Here is an 18,388-nt window from a genome sequence, read left to right on the forward strand (position 1 = left end):
TCTGGGCAAATTGCTCAAACTATGGGCTCCTTACAGTCCCCAGACTGGTGACCTTCCCAAACAGGCCACAAACCAGTCCCAAAAATAAATTGTTTGTTAACAAAGTAAAGTGCTTCCCTTACTGACTCTCACAGATGGGAAGGGGAATGTCAAGCTGGAAGGGAGGAGGGAGGCTCAGGGCTGAGGGTGCCACCTGGATGAAGAACCCCTGCCACCTTGGCTGCGGAGGCCGGCTTGGAGATGGCTGCGCGTGCTGGCTGGGCCTGGGCAGGAGGTGCGGCTGTACCTGAGTCTGGGATGGCAGCGGGTGAAGGGGGGCAGGGGGGTGACGGGAGGGGTGGGGGAGCTGGTGGGAGGGGGAGGGCAAGCTGAGCAGGAGGAGCAGGAACAGACACAGGACCGGGGAAGGCCATGGCCTCCCAGATAGCAGTGCGCTGTGTTGGGGAAATCTCGCTCCCCTGGGGTACAGAGTCCCCAGAAAGGTCCAAGGCTGGAGGTCAAAGCAGTGAGGCAGGAGAGAAATCCAAAAGGAAAATTTTATTATGCATGCAGGCTGACAGCTACGAGAGTGAGAGCAGCAGCAGCCCTGAGAGAGAGTTTCCGGGATCCTTTATACAGTATGTTCAGACAGTTTAGTTGTTGATTGTTTTCTTTAACATATTAAAGTCTCAGCAGAAGTACTCTGAGACGTTTCTGTTCACACCAGGTGTGCTAGAAGTAAGTTTTACAGAACAAAGGCACATGAGAACCTGAGTGAGGAGTCTACAAGGCAAACTGTGACAAAGATAACAGTTTACATAACAATTTGTGACAGACTAGGAGTCTCGTGAAGTTGAGATACGCATTGTAAGGGTCTTGATTAGAGTTAAGATGATTTCTCTCTGTTACAGGGAGAGAGGCCTGGAAAACTTTTAACCCTTACAGCAGTTTTCTGTTAGAGAGTTTTGATTTCCTGCACAGTCCCTCCTTAGACACAATTGGAGTTATTTGATTTTTTCCCACAGCTGCTGCACAAACTCATCCAGCAAGCGACTGCGCCGCTCTGTCTCTGCCTGCATCCTCTGATTACATGTCTCCTGCATCCCTCGCAGGGCCGAGATGTGCTGCCGCACCAGGTCCAAATACTTGCACCAGTGCCGATGGGTTCCCTGCAGCCGTCTGGGAGGTGGGAGAGGTGTGGCCCCCCACCCTCCTGGACAGCTGGGCTGGATGTGGAGGACAAGAGAGAAAAGTCATCAGTCATGCATGCTCACACTTTCCCTGAGAGACAGCATGCCCTCCTCAGCAGTCAGTGCCTGTCCTCTAGGATCAGCGGATGCTCATGTGGTCACAGCAAGGAGTGGTATGCCCTGAGCAGCAGCCACGGCCTCCCTGAAGCCCAGACAGTGTGCAGGCCACCATCCTGCCCCCCTCCCCCCACCCCATGGCCAAGCAGCACAGACAAGTGCCAGGCCACAGTTGGGGTTCCCGCAGGTTGCTAAGAAGCCTGAAGCTGTGTGGCAATTCCCAGGGTCCCAAACCCCTGCCTGTACCTGGCATCAGTGTCTGTAGGAGCAGGTGGTTCCTCGCAGCCATGCAGCTGCAGGGGTAGGACAGCCCTCCCTGAGGTCAGTCGTGTGTGTACCCCCCTCCCCCCAGGATGTGATCAGCATGACATGTCACAGTACTGCACCATCCACTTTGCTCCCGCCTCCCCTGCCCTGTGTGTGTTGGACCCTCACAGCACTCACCTGATGTTCCCTCCCCGGTGCCCAAAGTTGTCTGGGCAGGAACAATAGAGATGAAAGCTCTGGCAGGAGTGTCCACCAGGGCTTCTACCTAGAGGCCTTTATTTTCGACCAAAAATCTTCCCCGCATCCACACTTCCCTTTTTTTGACAGATGTCCGTCAAAAATAGTGTTATTCCTCGTAGAACGTAAAATGAGATTTACTGCTGTCAACAAAACTGCCGCATTCTGTTGATTTACTGTCGACAGAACGCAGCGGCCGTCTAGACGCACATAAAGATTTTTTGAACAATCCCTGTAGTCTAGACACACCCCGAGTGTCACAGTTGCTGCATTACAGAATTGTGCATGCATTGCCAAAAGTGGCCATCGAGTGTCAATGCTCTGTTGCGGCACTTTTACACTAGGCAGTTAGGAGTTATGAAATAACAAACTAATGACTCCTGTTTGTGATGAGGAATAACCCTGATGTAGAAATTGTTATTTTGAAATGTCTTCAGTATATATGCTCAGCTGTTCTTATTTAGAAATAACTACTCCCCAGAGTCATTCAAAGTAATTACTCCCCAGTGCTTCCTCAGACTCTAAATCAATGTAGTACGTCAACATTAGGGGAGCCTGACTCAGACTAATTTCAAGGCTTCCCTGTAGTTTGGATGTTCTATTTCAAAGTAGTTAGCTTATTCTGACATAAGTGTGTAGCGTAGACATTATTCAAAATAACATACCTTGAATCTTTTAAACTGCCAAACTCATTGCACTAGCTGGCTTCCAGCCCTAGTGATGGGCTCAAGGCTTTAGTCTCTGCCACAAGTCAGCCATTCTTTCATGAATCCAATGCCACTGACAACTGAAAAGAGAATGAGAGGAGACTTGTAAACTCAACCACCACTACTGGTCAAAACACAGACATAAACATGTGCATCACCTAACTGCTGGTCACTGGAGACCCCTTCTTTATTCCTCTCCAGCCTATCCAGGTCCTAAAATGCTCATAATTTATAAGAAACTATGACCATCTCCACTTTACCACACCCTCAGTCCACTATACCCACACCCTGCCCAGAATACTCTGGTCCTCTGAGGGACGTGATGATTGAGCAAGCAACTGGAGAACAATGTGATGATGTCCAGTGATTACACGGACAGATGCTCTGTACTTTGTCGTCCCTCCCTCCCTCCACATCGCTGTATTTGAAGGGCAGCGACCCACGTGCAGCTACTTACAGACAGGAAAGGACAATCCCAGACAATTACCAGCCACGGGCAGAGCTCTGCCTTCCCCAGGATCTGTCCCATGGAAATCACAAGCATCTCTCTGCTCGCAAGGAGGCACCTCGCTGCACAGACACTGGCTGAAGATAATTTCACAAAACATACACCAGCTCCTACACCATCACGACAGACCTCCACAGCTCCACTGTCAATAGGAACAACAGGTGACTCAGACTCACTTCAGGCAGATGCCCCTCATCTAGCTGAATGTCCAGAGTGGCTCCGATTGCCTACAGCAGGCCTCTGCAAGAACAGCAAATAACCCATGGAAGAAGTATCACTGCCAAAAATGCTACAGCTGCATGAGACCATCCAGTACCTGCCTCTCTCTCCAACCCTTTCTACAACACAGCTGTTCCGCTACAAGATACGGACTGAACACTGACGGGTCAGTTGGCTGTAGCTCCCCGCTGACATCAGGATTATGCCAAGACACCCGCTCATCTTCCATGCGCTCGAGTCCAAGCCAGTAAAAATGGAAACACACCTCACATGCCGCTTCCTCTCTTTTTTCTGTTGTGTTGGCTAACACGGATTCATATGCCCTTGTGTTGCCCAAACGTCCAGTTTTGTGAGACCCCTTTTTAACTCATTCCTACCAGCTTTGGATTAGGGATGTTAAAGACAAGTCTATCCCCATAAGCAAATGCTTATGGGATAGTTGTCTGTTGACTAGTCAGCTAGTCAATTCCCCACACCTTGCTGCCTCTCTGAGATTGAAGTACTCCTTCCCCCCCGCCCCAGCTTTCTAAGTGGCAGCACTGCATGGCTGAGCTACAGATCAGCTGTGCGGCAGCTGCCCCTTTGAAAAGCCAGCTCCACGCATTTAAAGTGGCAGCCATGGAACCCGGGGTCAGCTGATCCCCAGCTCTGCGTGGCATTTCCCCAGCTGGCCCCAGGTTCCACACGGCATGACCTGGGGCTCCTCATGGCATGCAGCACGGCATGGAGCCTGGGGTCAGTGAGGGACTCAGAGTCCCCAGCTGAACCCAAGCTCTATTACTTTGAAATGCACAACAGTCCCTGCTGGACTCTTGTACTTTTCAAAGGAGGAATGGGGAAGTGCCTATCGACTTTGATTTAGTCACTATTTATCCCTTTAGTCTCTCCTTTTTCAAGAACATATGTGAGACGTTTAATAGCAGTGGTCCAAATGCAGATCCCAAAAGCATAACACTCATTCCTACTCTCCCCGTCATAGCCACCAGGCTGCTGGTCAGTCCTCGTGGTTAAGGGGTTATCCTAGCCAGATATTTGGTCAGCCAATAACAATGCAGTTAGGGATTTCAAACTGGGAACAAAGGAATTTTTAACTTTTTCCTCCTCTGTCTGAGGCAGAGTGGATTCTTCCAGGTAACAGGGAGCTTCGAGGCTGTCTCGCTCTCCCTAAGAAAAGTCTTTTCACAATATGTAAGTAGGGCAAAGTTTAATTAATCTATCAGGTTTTTAATTGTTTTAACATCAATTTGAAATTCCCAAACCATAAAAGTGGTTTTTTTTCTCTTTTGTAATGAAGCTTTCTAACCCACAGAATTGTCTCTGGCTACGTCTAGACTGGCATGATTTTCCGGAAATGGTTTTAACGTAAAACTGTTCCGTTAAAAGCATTTTCGGAAAAGAGCATCTAGATTGGCACGGACGCTTTTCCGCAAAAGCATTTTTTGCGGAAAAGCATCCGTGCCAATCTAGACGTGCTTTTCCGCAAAAAAGCCCTGATCGCCATTTTCGCAATCAGGGCTTTTTTTGCGGAAAATAAACCTGACCTGTCTATACTGGCCCTTTTGCGCAAAAGTTTTGCACAAAAGGACTTTTGCCCGAATGAGAGCAGCATAGTTTTCCACAAGAACACTGACAATCTTACATGAAATAGTCAGTGCTTTTCCGGAAAAGCAAGCAGCCACTGTAGACAGCTGGCAAGTTATTCCGGAAAAGCGGCTGATTTTCCAGAATAAGTAGCCAGTATAGACACAGCCTCTGAGTATACAAATTGGTGGCCCTTACCATCTAGCCACCTTAACTATACTTGCAACGGCAGTATTGTTTTGATAATAAAAAGTTTGTTTTCTTTTCTAATTAACCTGCTATAGGTTTATTTTGGTGTCCTAGTTTTATCTGTAAACTCTCTGTCTGTCTGACTGTCTGGGAGTCACCTAGCACAGACTGCAGCTTGTTTTTCTCTCTTCTTTTTCAAGCTCTGAGGGGAAAAAGAGCTTCAGGTACCCCTGAGGTTTTAGGGAGGAGGTTTCCCAAGTGATCTCATCCCTAGTTTTCTTGGACTACTTGGGTGATGGCAGTGGATATTCCCTAAAATTTCGGTTTTAGGATTTTGGGGGAAAGTTTTTGTACCAAAGCCTGGAGAGATCAGGTTTTGGGGTACTTTTGCAGACCCCTGCTCCTGCATTTGTTGTGCCAAAGTGGGTTACTCCCCCCCATCTTTTACAGGGAGTACCCAGCAATGTTTTTATGAGGATCTAACAATACTTCAACTGCTTGAATGTCCGTCCATTGTTATAAAGAACGAGAGGGGCAGGGTGATTTAAGCATAATAAAGTCCATGCCCCAAAGGCAAAGCCGCATCAGCTCAAACTCTGTTACATTTAAGAACTGCCTCTGGAGTTAGGACATGGGCTTTAAGCACACCTCATGTATGAAATACAGGGTTTCAAACTCAGGAGGGGGGCTACTGCCCTCCTACCCCATTTCTCTACCCAATTCTACACCCATAGGACCAAGGGCACCTACCCCCCTCAAACAATGGTGCCCTTGGCCCTATGGGTGGAGAAAGGGCAGGGTTAGGAGTGCACATTGCCATGGGCTGGCGGTGTTAAAAGGAAGAGAAAGGAGGGGTTGAGAGATCCACTGGATGGACGGGTGGACTGGAAGGATCAAGAGCGTGTTGGGCTGGGGGCCGTTAGTGAGGAAGAGGAGGGTGGATGAGGGGGTCCTTATCTGTTGAAAGATGAATGGGGAGAAGGTACGGTGAGGGTTGAGGTGAGCTGGGAAGGTGGCTGTGACGGACCAGGCCAGGTCTTGGCACAGCTGACGGCGTCCGCTCAGGGCGAATTGCTCAAAACTCGGGGCTCCTTACAGCCCCAGACTGGAAGCCTTTCCCAAATACGCCATAAACCGATCACACTGAGTGCTTTAGCGGCCAATCTGGACAGCCAGAAGCCTCAGGAGCAAAACCCCTCAGACACCCCAGCTCTCCCTGTGCCACAATTAGCCCCGGGCCTGCACACAGGTGAGGGGGTTGTAGAACCCAATCTCACCTTCCCCGAACGGGTCTTTCCGGTCCCAAAGAACCAGCCACAAATCCCCGGACAGTTTACACTTTGGATCTTACCCACAAGATCACGCTGGGCCAATCCTTTAGAATCTAAAATCTAAAGGTTTATTAATAGAAGAAAAGCAAAGCATGAGAGTAAGGTTGTTAAGGAGAATACATTACATGCACCAGTCACCAAGTTCTCGATGCAGGCTCTCAGGAGAGATGTTATAACTGCTATCTTAAAGGTCTCTGGTGTTCATCCTATGTCAGAATGGGTCAGCAATCCTCCTCGGCTCTCTGTTCCTTGCAAGGCTGCATCTAGGATCAGTAGCAGAATTGAAGACAAGATGGAGTCCGCCTCATGGCACTTGTATATCTCCCCGGTACCTTCCAAGTGGAGCAGGTCACATGGTCGAATGACTTAGCTGTTTCATATGTCAGGAGCCATTTTGCCCTGGCTGGGTTGCATGTTCCCAGACACAGTCCTCAGGTGTGTATTGGGCACCTTGAGAGCCATTATCCCTGGACCAGTGCTAATTAGCATACTCATTCAACGGACAATCCTCCTTTACAACAGGCAGTGCAGGCCAATATCAGCACATACTCCATATTCATAACTCCACATACAGATATCATACAAGTACATGAGTAGCATATACAGAATCAGTAGAACATGACTTTCATTTGACATCTCGCATGGCCCCCTTTGTATAGACTTTGGGGCAAACACCTCCCCGCAATTGGTGCAGCACTGATCTGGCTGCTCCCCTTAAAATCCAGTAACATGACACCCAGACAAAAGACCAGACTCTCTGCTTTCCTCTTCCTTTGAGGCCACTCCCGACCACCCACTGCTCGGACTTAAGGACAAAAGCAATTGTGTAACTGTTTAACTTCAAAAAGATCTCACCAAATATAATGATTGCGCAACAAAATAGCAAATGAAATTTGATGTGGATAAGTATAAAGTAACACACATTGGAAAAAAATAACCCCAACTATACATACCATATGATGAGGGCTAATTTAGCTACAACTAATCAGGAAAGATATCTTGGAGTTATCGTGGATATTTCTCTGAAAATGCACTATACGGTCAAAAAAGCACATAGGATGCTAGTAATTATTTAAAAAGGGATAAAAAATAAGATGAAAAATATCTTAATGCCCCTATATAAAACTTCTATACACAGTGTTCAAGATGTAGGCATACTATATGTGGTCTCCTCACCTCAAAAAAGATACTGTACTTTGGCATTAGAAAAGGTTCAGAAAAGGGCAACTACAATGATTAGGGGTTTCGAGCACGTCCCATATGAAGAGAGGCTAAAGAGACTAGGACTTTTCAGCTTAGAAAGGAGGAGACTGAGGGGGATATGACAGAGGTCTATAAAATCATGAGTGGTGGGAGAAGGTGAATATAGAAAACTTCTTTACTTGTTCCCATAATATAAGAACTAGAGGACACCAAATGAAATTAATGGGTAGGAGGCTTAAACCTAATGAAAGAAAGTTCTTCACACAGCGCACAGTCAACGTGTGGAACTCCTTGCCACAGGATGCTGTGAAGGCTAGGACTATAACAGAGTTTTAAAAAAAACTAGATAAATTCATGAAGGTTACGTCCATAAAAGGCTATTAGCCTGGGGGTAAGAAGAAATGATGCCCCTGGCCTCTGTTTGTCAAAGGCTGGAGATGGATGGCAGGAGACAAATTGCTTTATCATTGTCTTCAGTCCACCCCCTCTGGGGCACCTGGCACTGGCCACTGTTGGCAGACAGGCTACTGGGCTAGATGGCCCTTTGGTCGGACCCAGTATAGCCATTCTTATGTTCTTATCAGTATCAGAAGTGCACCGATGGATACGGAGCACGTAGCTCCGCGGGATCTGGTGCTTCTGGGGCGATGACTTAAAAGCCAGCTCCCCACGCGCACAGGCTCTCACCTCTCCCGAGCCCTTGCGGACTCTGTATTAGAGACAGCAAGGGGGAGGGAAGTGTGTGTAGTTGTCAAGATTAACCGATAAGCCCAGGCTTATCAGTTAATCGTATACACGACTATACGCTAATATCCCATTCACCGACTGTCACTGTTAGCATTTCTGTAACGGAGTAAGTGCACTGCCGGGAGCAGGTACACCTTGAGAGGCCTCCAAGCTTACCCAGTACATGGAGAGACCTTTTCTCAAAGGCCCAGCTTCTGATGGGTTTGGTCCTCCTTCTGGGATGCCAGCGGATGTGCTGGGATTTCACTGAGACTACTTGCTCCACTAGCCTTGCCTGCTTCTCCCTGTTTTGCTGACTTAGGCTCTCTGGCCTCTAGGAGCCCACGCAGGTTGGGACACACCAAGTGTAGAAACACAGAGTCTGCAAACAGCTCTCTACGGTAAGGCTTAGCTAGAAAATCGTCCAGCACTCAATTGCACTTCCCCTCCAGAAAGTACACCCAAAATAATATTATCTGACGCGGGAGAGAAATCACTACAATGCAAGCTCATACGTTTGCCCATCCCCTCAATGAGGAGTAACATACGCACAATTTCTCCCGCTCCCCTCCTGCTGTTAGATTTTAATAAAACAAATGTAGTTTGTGTAATTTCTAACTTTTACAGTTGAGAGATTGCTGTCGTTTATCAAAACAAAATAAAGCACGCATACCGTGTATGGGTGTAGGCATGGATGGAGGAAGGGCAGCATTAGGAATGCAGGTTGCCATGGGATGTGGGTGTAGAAAGGAAGAGAAGGGGGCTGGGACCCAATTGATGGGAGGATGGACTGGAAGGGTCTGGAGTGTGGCATGGCTTGGGATGGGGGTTGTTGAGAAGGAAGAAGAGAGTGGTTGAGGAAGTCCTTACATGCTAAAGGAGGGCTGGGGGGAAGGTAGTGATGGCAGGCGCGATGGGAGTGGGGAAGGAGGAACTGTGCGTTAGGAAGGGCAGAAATGGGGGTTAAGGGTCCTATAAATGGGGAAAATATAGGAATAGGGATAGAGTGTGGGATGGGGAGTGTCCTAAGCAGGAAAAACAGGGGCTCCTGGAAACATGAATGGAGGTATGCTCTGGGGGTGCAGGTTCCTCTGAGTCTCTGAAGAGAAGAAGGGAAACTGAAGGACACCAGGAATAGGGGGTATGGGCTAGCAAAGAGCACTGGTAGGCATGCAGGTTGTGTGAGGGGGAAGTTTAAATGTCCTGCGCGAGTGGAACTTCCGCTCGGACTCGCTGTCTAAGCAAACGTGACTTCCCTTCCTAGACCCGAGTGGGCCGTAAGCCGAGAGATTTCCAGACCCGACACTTATCTCCCAGTCAGCGATGGCTGCTCCGCTCCCAGCAGGACGGTTCTCGCCTCGCTTCGACCAAGCTCCCGAGCTCGCCGTTCTCTTTTCCGTTCCATCCCCAGACGGGAGGACACCGGGAGGGTTGACTTCTTATCACTCGCTACCGAACACAGCAGAGGGGAAAAAACAAACAAACAACTTAGCTTTTCAGTCCGCAAGGACGCGGCATCACTTCTCCTCCCACCATCGGCCACCCCCTCCCGCTGCCACTCCAGGAACGTGGAGAGAACGGAGACCTTGAATATCTATCCACGCTCTGTTGAACTGCCTATGCCCCTTCACCAGTCCCCAAGCCACCAGGCTCCGTGACCCAGCAGGAAGCTCTCTGCCTCAGAAGAAACATACTGCCAGGATGCTTGAAGATTTCAAAGCACGCACCTCTTACTCACACAGAGCCATGGGAAGGCCGAACGTTGAGGACCCTTCACGTGTTCCGAGAATCACGTCCAAGCAGCTCAAGTACATCTCGGACGATTTATTCTCCGCATACGGCCACGCACTGATTCCTCTGCAAGAGTGGCCAAAAAAGCCCAGCGTTAGCTCTCACTCACTAAGGCCTGTGGCTGTGGGAATTCTATCCTTTAGCCCTTTCCCCCCCCCTCTCGCCTATGTATCGGGTCCTCTACAAGAACACTGAGTCAGTCAGCCATGACGCACCACCGCTCTCCCTTGCGCGACTTGCGAACCTGCAGAATTCCCGTTGGCTCCTGAGCCCTTAACCCTTGGAGATGCTCACCTGGAATGCCTGCAAGTGTGCTGTACAAGGACACGGCAGAAGCAGAGCAAGGACAAAGACACAGACAGAAACAGACAGACAGAACGTATTGGCCAATACTAGAGAGCCACAAGAGAGAAACACATAAGAGGCAGTCAGAAACCTTACCACCTTGCATCTTCCTCCTCCAGCCAAGCGTCTGCTGAGAAGGACACCGTGTTCCAGAGAAACCAGCACCCCTGACAAACGGGAGCCCTGTTTCTCCCACTACCAAGGAAGCACCTCGGGAACCTCCGCTCGGACTCGCTGTCTAAGCAAACGTGACTTCCCTTCCTAGACCCGAGTGGGCCGTAAGCCGAGAGATTTCCAGACCTGACACTTATCTCCGTGACAGTGACGGCTGCTCCGCTCCCAGCCGCACGGTTCTCTCCTCGCTTCGACCAAGTTCCAGAGCTCGCTGTTCTCGTTTCTGTTCCGTCCCCAGACGGGAGGACACCGGGAGGGTTGACTTCCTATCGCTCGCTACCCAACCCAGCAAAGGGGGAAATCAAACCAAGCAACTTACTTTTCAGTCTCTCTGTACCAGGGAAACCAGTACACCTGACAACTTAAAAGGGAATACGTTGGCATCTCAGTCCGTAATGTCGCGTAACCTCTTCTCACATCTAAATTATGCTGCTGTCTTCCACCCTCCCACTCCGCCTCTCCCTGGCACTGCAGAAATACCAGTGGAGAAGAGCGCTTTGAGCCCACATCCAAATAGTCTCCTTACAGAGCATACCCAGCAGAATTCTTCGTACCCAAAAGGAAGCTCATGGCCTGTGATGAAACCGACTGCTAGTTGTCCCCTACTTTTTTGAAGGCTCCCAAGACCATGTCTGTGGAGATGTTCACCCAGCAGACCTGCCCATGTCCTGTGGATGGAGACAGCAGCACTGCGAAGAATAGAGTCTCAAAGGGGCTGATCAGTGGAGAAGTTCATTTCCTATTTTGGTCTCTACGTGGGCGCATCTAGACTAGCAAGATTTTGCGCAAAAGCGGCCGCTTGTGCAAAAACTTCCCAGCTGTCTACACTGGCCACTTGAATTTGCACAAGAGCACTGACGTTCTAATGGAAGAATTCAGTCCTTCTTGCGTAAACACTTTGACGCTCCCGCTCAGGGATAAGCCCTCTTGCGCAGGAATACTCGCACAAGAAGGCCAGTGTAGACAGGCACCGTCATTTTTTCTGCAAGAAAGCCCCGATGGCTAAAATGGCTATCGGAGCTTTCTTGCGCAAAAGCGCGTCTATGCTGCGCACGGGTGCTCTTGCGTAAAAGCACTTTTTGTGCAAAAGCATCCCTGCCAATCTAGATGCTCTTTTGCGGAAATACTTTTAACGGAAGAACTTTTCCGTTAAAAGTATTTCACAAAATCATGCCAGTCTAGACGCAGCCCCTAAGTGTGACTGTCTTGAATACTTGGTATTGGGGGCTGCACTGTGGAGGGGAGAGGTCTGAGGATCCCAGGGACACTGACAGTTTGGGGGATTTAGAAGCCCCAGAGTTGAAGAATAGCATGGAGGAGTGTTTGAGGGCCCTTGGTTGGCGGGCAAAGTCAACTCAGCAAGTTCATGGGGAACAATAATTGGAATTGGGGAGAGCTGGGGCTTAAGGGATCCCATGAATGGAGGGAGAGCCGGTGTGGGGAGCAGATTAGGGAAGGATATGGCAGGCTGCCAGTGTTGGGAAGAAGGAGGACTGAGGGGGTAGGAGTGCAACTTGAGGGCGCGGACGAAGGAATAACAGAGGCTGACAGGTTTCAGGCCTGGCGAGACAGGGGTGTGTGGGTTGGGAAGGAAGGAAGAAGGGAGGCTGGAAGGTCGCAGACCTGGCGAGACAGGGGTGTGCGAGGAGGGTGTGTGGGTTGGGAAGGAAGCCAACAGGGAGGTGAGAGGTCCCACGTACGGGGGATGGGAAGGAATAGGGCGCAGGTCGGGGTGAGCTTGGGGGTGTTGCAGGGAGCAAAATGGGGGACCGATAGACCCCATGAATGGAGAAAGGGGCTAGAGGGGACATGTTGGTTTGGGCGTTGTGGAGAGGAAGGAAAGCGAGGGACCCGAAGGATAAAATATGGTTGAAGCGAGGGAGAGCACTCATGGGGGATAAGATTGGCTTGGGAGTGTTGTAATGCACTGGGGAAGTGAGGGAAGGGAGGTGCCAGTTCGGCTGCAGCACAGATAATGGGGGGGCAGGTTAGGCTGCAGTAGGAGGAGTGGGGGTGCTGTTGGACTGGGGGTGTGATGGATTGGGGGTGGAGTGAAAGGGGGGGTGGGAAGCACTGGGGGCAGAGGAAGAGGGGCAGGTCGGGCTAGGGATGCAGGTTGGACTGGGAAGCGGGGGAATGGGGGTGTATGTTGGTCTAGGGGTGCTGAATGGAGTGGAGAGTGAGAAGAATGGGGGTGCAGGTTGGGTTGAGGTGTAGAGTGCACAGGGAGGGTGCAGGTTGAGCTAAGGATATTGAATAAACTGGGGGTAGGGTAACGGGGGTGCAGGCTGGGCAGGGGGGTATTGAATGGACTGGGGAAGAGGGGTGCAGGTTGCGCTGGGAGTGTTGAAAGGACTGGGGGAGGGGGTGCAGATTGGGTGGCGGGTGTAGAATGGACTGGAGGGCAGGGGAGGGGGGTTCAGCATGCACTGGAGTGGGGGGTGTAGAATGGCCTGGGGGCCGGGGGAGGGGCTTGCAGGTTGAGAGGGGGGTGTTGAAAGGACTGGGGGGGGTAACAGGGGCAGGTTGGGTGGGGGGTGTAGAATGGCCTGGGGGGAGTAACAGGGGCAGGTTGGGTGGGGGGTGTAGAATGGCCTGGGGGGGTAACAGGGGCAGGTTGGTTGGGGGGTGTAGAATGGCCTGGGGGGGGGGGGGTAACGGGGCAGGTTGGGTGGGGGTGTAGAATGGCCTGGGGGGGTAACAGGTGCAGGTTGGGTGGGGGGTGTAGAATGGCCTGGGGGGTAACAGGTGCAGGTTGGGTGAGGGGGTGTAGAATGGCCTGGGGGGGTAACAGGTGCAGGTTGGGTGGGGGGTGTAGAATGGCCTGGGGGGGTAACAGGTGCAGGTTGGGTGGGGGTGTAGAATGGCCTGGGGGGGTAACAGGTGCAGGTTGGGTGGGGGGTGTAGAATGGCCTGGGGGGGTAACAGGTGCAGGTTGGGTGGGGGGTGTAGAATGGCCTGGGGGGGTAACAGGTGCAGGTTGGGTGGGGGGGTGTAGAATGGCCTGGGGGGGTAACAGGTGCAGGTTGGGTGGGGGGTGTAGAATGGCCTGGGGGGGTAACAGGTGCAGGTTGGGTGGGGGGTGTAGAATGGAGCAGTTGATGCAGGTCGGGTGGAAGGTGGGGGAGGGGGATGCAGCTCGGGGGGGGGGGGGCTGTGCAGAGCGGGGGGGGGCTGAGGATCGCGGGGCGGGGGCAGACAGGGGCGGGGCCTGAGTAGCGCTGCGGGGGCGCCCTACGATGCAGTTGGGGGCGGGGAGAGGCTGGAACACGCTGGGCGTGGCTATGACGGCCTGGGCGGGAGGGGCGTGGCTATGATTGGGGCGGGGCGCACTGAGACACGCCCCGGGAGGCCGCACTGTGGGAACTACAACTCCCAGGATGCATCGCTCACGCTGGGCGTAACACCGCGCGAGACCAACCCCTGGATCAGCGGCTGGATTGTGATGTCACTTCCGCTGCTCCCGCCCAATCGAACAGCCCATGGGAGCTGCGGATTGGGGCACGGAACGTTTCCCACAAGCCACCGCGGCTACTTTCCCTGCTCCCCTCGCCCCCCCCCCGCCTCAGAGACCGCCCCCCCCAAACTGCCCAGCCGGCTTGTCCTGTGGCGTCAGGACCTGCCAACCCCCCACTCTGCCCCCCAGCCCCCCACTCTGCCCCCCCACCAAACCCCCTGTAGTCTGCCCCCCAACCCCCCACTCTGCCCCCCCACCAAACCCCCTGTAGTCTGCCCCCCACCCCCCCCCCCACCAAACCCCCTGTAGTCTGCCCCCCAACCCCCCACTCTGCCCGCCCACCAAACCCCCTGTAGTCTGCCCCCCAACCCCCCACTCTGCCCCCCACCACCCCCCCAACCCCCCGCAGTCTGCTCCCCACTAAACCCCCCCACTCTGCCCCCCTCCAAACCCCCCTGTAGTCTGCCCCCCAACCCCCCACTCTGCCCCCCCTGCACTCTACTCCACCCCAACCCCCCCTGCAGTCTACTCCAGCACCACCAAACCCCCCCACTCTGCTCCCCCACCAAACTCTTCATTCAGTCTGCTCCTCCCCAACCCCCCCACTCTGCTCCCCCCACCAAACCCTTCATTCAGTCTGCTCCTCCCCAACCCCCCACTCTGCTCCTCCCTACCCCCAGCAGTCAGCTCCCCCCACCAAATACCCCCCCACACACACACCCAACTGCCCAGCGGGCTTGTGTGGGACAGGCAGATGCTGCTGCTGCCTTACAAAGTGCAGCGGGGCAGCGTGAGGCAGGTTGGGGGGGGGGGGGGGCTGCCTCGGCTGCGTCCGGTTTGAAAACACTGATGCTGTGTCTGCACTGGCGCCATCTCGCGCCAAAGCGGCCGCTCTTGCGCGGAAACTTGCTGCCTGTCTACACTGGCCGTGTGTGCTTGCGCAAGGAAACTGACCTTCTCCTGTGTACAACCAGGGCTCCTGGCGCAAGAACTAGGATGCTCCTGCTCAGAAAGAAGCCTCTTGCGCAAGAGCCCTTCCGGCACAGGCCAGTGCGGACAGGTAACAGGAATTTCTTGCGCAAGAAAGGCCGACGGTTAAAATGGCCATCGGAGTTTATTGCGCAAGAGAGCGTCCACACTGGCATGGATGCTCTTGCGTAAAAGCACATGCCAGTGCAGACGCTCTCTCAGAATCCTAGAACCACAGAGCTGGAAGAGACCTCAGAAGGTCAAGTCCAGCCCGCTGCGCTAGGCAGGACCAATCCCAACTAAATCAACCCGGCCAGGGCTGTGTCAAGCCGACACTTAAACACCTCTAGGAATGGAGACTCCACTGCCTCCCTAGGGAACCCATCCCAGTGTTTCCCCACCCGCCTAGGGAAATAGTTTTTCCTAATATCCAACCTGGACCTCTCCCACCGCAACTTGAGACCTTTGCTCCTTGTTCTGCCATCTGTCACCACTGAGAACAGCTTTTCTGCAGCCTCTTTGGAACCTCACTTCAGGAAGTTGAAGGCTGCTCTCAAATCCCCCCCAATCGACTCCGAGCCCTGTTCCCGGGGGGCGCGATTGGAGCACGTACCTGGACACCTTCCGGTCATGGTTCCCAGTCGGTTGCTGTCAGGCCGTGGACCGAGCAAACGTCACTTCCGGTCCGTGGGACGGGGCGCGGGCGTCCACCGCGCCACACGTGCCGGCACGACGCTACATTGTGAGAGCTCACAGCGCCCACGTGACTGCTGTTTGTTGCCCCGCGAGGGATGTGAGACGCACAGCTCCTGCCTCGTGCCAGAACGCGCCAAGGAGTTACAATCTCTCCGCCCACATCAGTGCATCATGGGAGACCGAGTGGGGTTGCCAGGTGTGAACTGTCAAAACAAGAGACCCCCCTGAGAGGGCGCGTGTCCATCTCAGTGTCTGCCAGCTCCCGCTGCAGTCACGGGTGGGGCCCTGAGCCCGAGTCCCTGTCCCGCCTGCCTCTTCCCTCTGGCCCTCTCAGACTGTCTGGGCCATTGCAGGCTCCGGCTGGGGAGGGGAGGGGTGTTGCTCTCCAGGAGTGGGACCCTAGGATCCGCCTGGCACTGCAGCCAGGACACCGTCTGACTGGAATACGTCACGAACACGTGCCCCTGCAAAAGCCACACGCCGCGCCAAATGCTTCCATGCAGGAACGCGCTGCCATGGCCCCGTCTGACTGTCACGCCCCCTCTCTGCACACTCCTCAGGCACAGGCAGCAGCGTGGGCAGGCAGGCAGGCAGCTCTGCGAAGCCAGCACCAGCTCCTGTCTCCCCCTCTTGCCTCTAGAAGAGGCAGCAAGGGGTTTGACAGGTGGGTCCATGAAGCCACCACACACAGTGCTCATGCATATCAGCTCCCGCCTGCCTCCTTCCACCATACTGCTTCCTCTGTATCAGAGGCAGCAGCACAGAGGTGGGGGAACAGGCCGATCCAACGCTTGTGGGGAGCTGATCAGCTGTACAACCGCGCCCTCTTGCGACAAGCTGACTTAAAAGCTGGCTTCCGACAGGTATCAGCTCACGCCTCCTCCCTCCTCGCTGCCTCTGACAGACAGCGGGTAAGAGGGGAGAATGCGTGTAATCGACAGGATTGACCAATAACTTGAGGCTTATTGGTTAATCGTGTAGTCGTCTGTACGTTGACATTCCAAGAGAAAACCACTAAATCTGGTGTGGAGAGTTTAGCCCCTAACCAGCCAGCAGCGAGCAATACCGCTGAGCTGATAAGTGCGGGGAACAGAACAGCTAAAAAGTCAGTGATAACGTCTAACTCTAAAATGGTGAGCAATAAATTAAAACATAAGTTCTTAAATATGAATAAACTGCAACACCCGTGCAAAAGAATATGAACAGAACACTAGGCATTTAGATTTATTTCCAAAGTAAAAGGCTTGTGTATTTCTAGGGTAAAACATACATAAAAACGCGATGTTAAACTCATTAAGTTATTGCTGGAACATGGATTACAGCAGGGGTTCTCAACATTCGTGATACCACCACCCCCTAAAATGCTAAACGAATGTGTGTGGCCACCCACCCTCACTGCCCTGGGTCGCTTCCTCCCCCCCTTCTTACCAGACTCCTTGCCCTCCTCGGGTTCCTTCATGGCACGTGCAGTCCTTAACACCCTCCCCCGTGCAGGCTCCTTTCCCCCATCTCTTTCTCCTCTGTGCCTCTTTTTTGCTCCGCATCCCACTCTCCCGCTGCCTTGCCTCCTCCTGTAGCTGAGCCACGCTCCTGGAGCCCCATTGCCCCGGCCATGCTGTGCGGCTTTCTGGCAGCTGCCTTCCGCCTCCCTGCCGCTCTTCACAGCCGGGGGGAGAGGGGTCGCAAGTGAAATACCTGGTGCCTGCAGGACTAAGTATTTGCTAGGTGATGCTTATAAATTAAGGCAATAATGCATTGAGCCTGTATCGAAGACTGTACTTGAGCCAAATAAAGACACAAGGCGTAAAAAGCCTTAAGCATATGTAACTAAAAATAACCCTAGATAATACCGTCTTAAACACTAAAATGCTGAAATGACTGCAGAGGTGGCAGGTAGCCACGGGATGCTAGTTCATAGCATCTGGAAATAAAACAACAACAACAACAACAACAACAACTGGTCTGGTAGCACTTTATAGACTAACAAACAATGTAGCTAGGATCATGAGCTTTCGTGGACTCAGGATACCATCTACGTAAGAACGGCCGTACTGGATCAGACCAAAGGTCCATCTAGCCCAATAGCCTGTCTGCCGACAGTGGCCAGCACCAGGTGCCCCGGAGAGGGTGGACCAAAGACAATGATCAAGCCATTTGTCTCCTGCCATCCTTCTCCAGCCTCTGACAAACAGAGGCCAAGGACACCATTGTATCCCCTGGCTAATAGCCATTTATGGACCTAACCTCCATGAAATTATCTAGCTTCTCTTTAAACTCTGTTATAGTGCTAGCCTTCACAGCCTCCTCTGGCAAGGAGTTCCACAGGTTGACTACATGCTGCGTGAAGAAGAACTTTCATTTATTAGTTTTAAACCTGTTACCCGTTAATTTCATTTGGTGTCCTCTAGTTCTTCTATTATGGGAACTAATAAATAACTTTTCTTTATCTGCCCTCTCCACACCACTCATGATTTTATAGACCTCTATCATATCCCCCCTCGGTCTCCTCTTTTCTAAACTGAAAAGTCCCAATCGCTTTAACCTCTCTTCATATGGGACCCGTTCCAAACCCCTAATCATTTTAGTTGCCCTTTTCTGGACCCTTTCCAAGGCCAAAATATCTTTTTTGAGGTGAGGAGACCACATCTGTACACAGTATTCAAGATGTGGGCGTACCATAGTTTTATACAGGGGCAGTAAGA

At 52.3% G+C, this 18,388-nt stretch overlaps 1 long non-coding RNA gene across 1 annotated transcript; it reads right to left on the reverse strand.

Moving 5' to 3' along the window:
- Positions 1-517: 517 nt before the first annotated feature.
- On the reverse strand, positions 518-3,925 carry LOC142823430 (uncharacterized). Its single transcript, XR_016347659.1, has 3 exons — positions 2,985-3,925; positions 2,456-2,577; positions 518-1,205 (listed from the first exon to the last, which is right to left on the reverse strand). It is a non-coding gene; the product is annotated as an uncharacterized LOC142823430 (long non-coding RNA).
- Between the last annotated feature and the right edge of the window lie 14,463 nt (positions 3,926-18,388).

The sequence above is a fragment of the Pelodiscus sinensis genome, chromosome 21, assembly GCF_052426305.1.
Source record: "Pelodiscus sinensis isolate ZL-2025 chromosome 21, ASM5242630v1, whole genome shotgun sequence".
Classification (NCBI taxonomy): Eukaryota; Metazoa; Chordata; order Testudines; family Trionychidae; genus Pelodiscus; species Pelodiscus sinensis.